This window comes from Teleopsis dalmanni, chromosome 2 (genome assembly GCF_002237135.1).
Source record: "Teleopsis dalmanni isolate 2A chromosome 2, ASM223713v2, whole genome shotgun sequence".
NCBI classification, from domain to species: Eukaryota; Metazoa; Arthropoda; class Insecta; order Diptera; family Diopsidae; genus Teleopsis; species Teleopsis dalmanni.
The window spans coordinates 176,966,646-176,971,101 of NC_051847.1; the positions used below are offsets into that span (position 1 = coordinate 176,966,646).

A 4,456-nucleotide genomic window follows, 5' to 3' on the forward strand; every position below is an offset into this window, starting at 1 on the left:
ACAACGCTGTTTCGAGTATTACCAAATACTCATCATAAGTGGTCTTAGGAAATATTCGAATTTCTTAATTAATTTCTTAATTAAGAAGACTATAAGTAAATTTAATTTATCATTTTAAAATGACAGGTATAGACAGCTATTGTGATGTAGCCCTATGCGGAAAAGTAAAGGTTGAAATGTAAAATACAAAACGAAAATTTAAGATATTACCTAGGACATCCCACATAGTCCCGATGGCACCCTATATAGTGCCTGTCTACTTCTACGTCTTAAATTTACTATTAATACTATTTCTATACTATTTATACTATTTATTTATAAATACTTTAATATTTATTACTATTAATTAACTATTTTTATTATATTATTTGTTACTTAACAAATTATTTTAACGGTTTACGTACCTAACCGTCAAACCAAATTCTTTACAGTACACTTCTTCTTCTTCTATTATTTAACTTTTATCTGTGAAATGTGATGCTAAGCTACATATGCTATAGTGGCTTTAAAGTCTATCAGTGTATATATCTATTGCTTAAAGACTCCCTTCTTATTTCATCATTTATGTTACATACAGACTGTTTAGGTGTTTGTCTACAGATTTTATTTTTATTGGCGATATAAAAAGAAACATTAACTATAGTTGGCAGTCTTTTTGACTGATAATGCTGTAGCGCTACTGTATCAAAATTTTTTATTGATCTATAATTGCTTCTTTGTGGAAGAACGTATCTTGTTTACTAGACTGACTTGCTATAATTTTTAATTTCATTTCATTTCCATTTGTCGTAATGAGTTTTTTCCATATACGAGTACCATATACGAGTATCAGTAATAAATTGCAGATGCATAACATGATATTTTATCTAAGTAATGAATTTAAATTCTTAAATTGAATTTTCTAATATAATTTAATTAAATACTTTTCTAAATGTTTAATATAATAAAATTCAACTTCAAATTTTATTTATGTAAGTTCTTTTACGAGCAAACCTAATAAATTTGCCATTTGAAGTGACATTAAACATAAATAAATGTATTCGAAAATGAATTTTACATTCTACTTAAATATAATTTAACAAGTATCTGCAAATAAATATGAATTTTTGATAACTTAGTCAATTTAGTATTTTGTAGATATTCACTTTATGACTCTTGACATATTTTTTATATGTTTTTAACTATTATTTTTAGTGTTTTATTTTGTGTATCTTTTTGTGCACTTTGCAGATTTCAGATATTTTAATAAAGCAAATATTTTGTGCAATATATTTTGTTATTTTGATAAATGAAATACTGAAATTGTGCTTTCTTTCTTATTAAATAAGAGTTTCGAAATGGATTTGCAGTTCGGTGCAGGATGCTGTTTAGATACATTTCATATTTTGGCACAAAAATGCTTAATGAATTGAAGTATTTCAGATCATTTGAAAATTCTTTTAATATTAAATTTTTGTTGTCGTTTTGCAAAAATATTGTTTATTTATGTTTTTTATTTTTTTGTTTGTTTTTTGTGAGAATATTTTATAAATAATTGATAAATTTTTGCTTACTCACGTTTGCCGTCCGTTTCATTGGCGCCATTTTTCCATTTTTATTGCAATGGCGTCGACGGAAGTGTTACAAAAATTGTTGTTAGCGCACTAAAAATCTATACAAAAAAAACACAAAATAAAAAAAAAAAATATTTCACAAATTTTTTCACCGCAAATATTTTTCAGTGAGCTTTTTCTGATATTATTTTTTTGATATTCTAGGTTCTTTTGGTTGGTTTTGTGCATATATTTATTTGCCGCGTTGGACATTTTTATATGAAATTACGATTGATTGCATTTCAATACCAAAAGTAACCTTGGCTCAGTCAATTTGTGTACTTCAAAGGCAAAAAACTACTATGCAATCACCTCTTCTACTCCATTTTTTTGTTGTTGTTTTGTGTGGTGTATACTGGAACTGGCAGTGGCACTGGCACCACTGTGAGATACAGTAACAGATACTACTATTTTGCATAGTGCCAGTGTGTCTGCCTGATAAAATTACATTTTTGCTATCAAACATTTTTTTCGAACTCTTTTTCGTTATATGAGCGGTTATATGAGCGTACCAGCGTACCGTACATTGCATATATTAAGTGGGCCGTTAGCGGTGCGGGCGTGAGGCCCTAAATTCGATATTACTAGTATTATGCAGTTTAAAAAACGTTTTACTCTGCAGTTGAGCTGAGTTATTTTATTTACCTCACTTTTTTTCTTGTTTATTTAATTTTTTGGTATTTTGGCATTTTTCAAATATTTTATTTGATTTAATTTTTTGCATAGAATTGCAATATTTTTAATTGCTTTTGGCCTTTTTAGATAAACGTGTATTTTAATTTTTGTCATTTTACCATTCACCTATTTTATATAAAAACTCAAATAATTTCATATTTGAATGCATTTCGCATTCGATTTTATATATTTTAAATTTCATTTTTATTTTTATTTTCTTTTATTTTATTTTATTGTATTTTAAGAATAAATAGAACATGTGTAATGGTAATTGAAATAATGTAAGCTTCCAAATATATTTTATCGAAAAAGATTAATATTAAATATTTTATCTATATAAGCATTTTTATTTTATATTAATATTGCAAATATTTTAATTAAACTTTTTAGTTGTACAAAATGAATTTTAATAATATAATTCATATCTGTAAGGTTGGAAAATTAAAAACACTATTGAGCCAGTTTATTGGGTCATCAGTTCAATTTATTACCAATACAATGTTTTTTATATATACAATATGACTACCATAAGAGTATATTTACTATATGAAGTAAACAAAGTGTTTTAATTATATGTGTATTTAATTTTATAAAATAAATAAATAATAAAAATTTAAATTCATATAAAATAAAAGACTAAATTAAATAATTTATAATATCATGATGAGCACTAAATTGTTTTGACCAAGCAATAAAGTCAAATCATCAAGCAATCTTAACAGGGATTTATCCGAAAAATCAAGATACTACAAATATTAAACCTAATCTATAGTATTTACTATTATTATTATACTATAATATACTAATACTATACTAATAATATAATAATACAGACAAACTTCCATAACTCGAAGTAACATTTTGCAAAGAAAAGGTTCGACTTAAGGAAAGTTAAAAGACTTTTTTGTAATTGTATATAATTTGCTCTCTGAACCCTGTTGCACTCTTTTTAGTTCGAATTATAGAAAATTCGAGTTATAAAAGTTCGACTTATGAAAATATGAGGTAATTTTCATAGGTTTAATAAAAATGAAGTTATACATATATCAGATTCAGACAGAGCTCAGACAGCAAAATTTTTGCTTTAATATCTTTCAAAACATTTGAACACTTTATTTTTAAGATAAATTTTTTTTAATACTATGCACGTATTATAGTTTCATTGCACTTCATTCAGTGATTCTAGGAAATATCATTTATCACGTTGATATTAACGAAGATGCATTTTTTAAATATTATTTTTAGATACAATATCTATCTACAAGCTCATGTACTTTCAATCTTTATTCTGCAATCAATTGCCTGCTTGATTTCTTTGTTGTTTTTTTACTGGCTTTAAATGTTAATATCCAACAAATATAAAAAATTGGATATCATTTGTCAGTGAATTCTCTATATAAGCACTCCAGGTGTTGAGACAATTTAATGATTCTGCATTCTAGATATGCACAGTATTGAAGGATTTGCCGTTTAAAGAAGGGCAGATGCCTTAGTCAGGCATCTCTGCAATGTCAAAAAGGTGTTTTAAATTAATCAATTAAATAAATAATTTATACTAAGGCATTTTAAAATTGAAGAACAAAGTAATTACTTGAACAACCTTGAAATTTACTAACCTTGAGGCATTCAGATTAAAATCTTCATATTTAGTGGCATTCAAGACAATTCAAAGGTAGCATATTTAGAAGCATCTGAAATGTATTCAACTTAATGAAATCAAGAAGAGCTATAAAGGCAAAACTTAAACAGTATATAAATATAAACTTATATATATATATATATCTAAAATATATATTCAATTCACCATTAAATTAAAATTACCATTTAGGCATCAATTTGAAGAATATTTATTTTAATAAAAATTAGTATACAGATTTAAGTTATTCGAATGAACCCTTGTTGAGACCTTAAGGGTTTCTTGATTCCGTTATTTTCTTGGTCGGAGTTGCTTTTGACTTTGATATCTCTAGAAATTTTTTAAATAGCCAAAGCAGACGCACACATACAAACGTATTTGCTATAACCCAACTAGTTTGTGCTATAACTTTAAAAAAAGAGACTATCTTATAAAAATAAGACTTCTATTTGCATTCTGTGTGTCTACACAGATTTGATCTAGGTTTATTAGAGAATTCTGCGCTATAAGACTCCACAACCTCCTCAACTAAATACATTTTAACCTGTATTAA

General features: G+C 25.9%; 1 protein-coding gene across 1 annotated transcript in view; it reads left to right on the forward strand.

The window, feature by feature from the left end:
• Positions 1–4,456, forward strand: part of LOC119676236 (protein Skeletor, isoforms B/C-like) — a 27,667-nt gene that overhangs the window by 708 nt on the left and 22,503 nt on the right. The gene's annotated exons all lie outside the window — the stretch shown is intronic.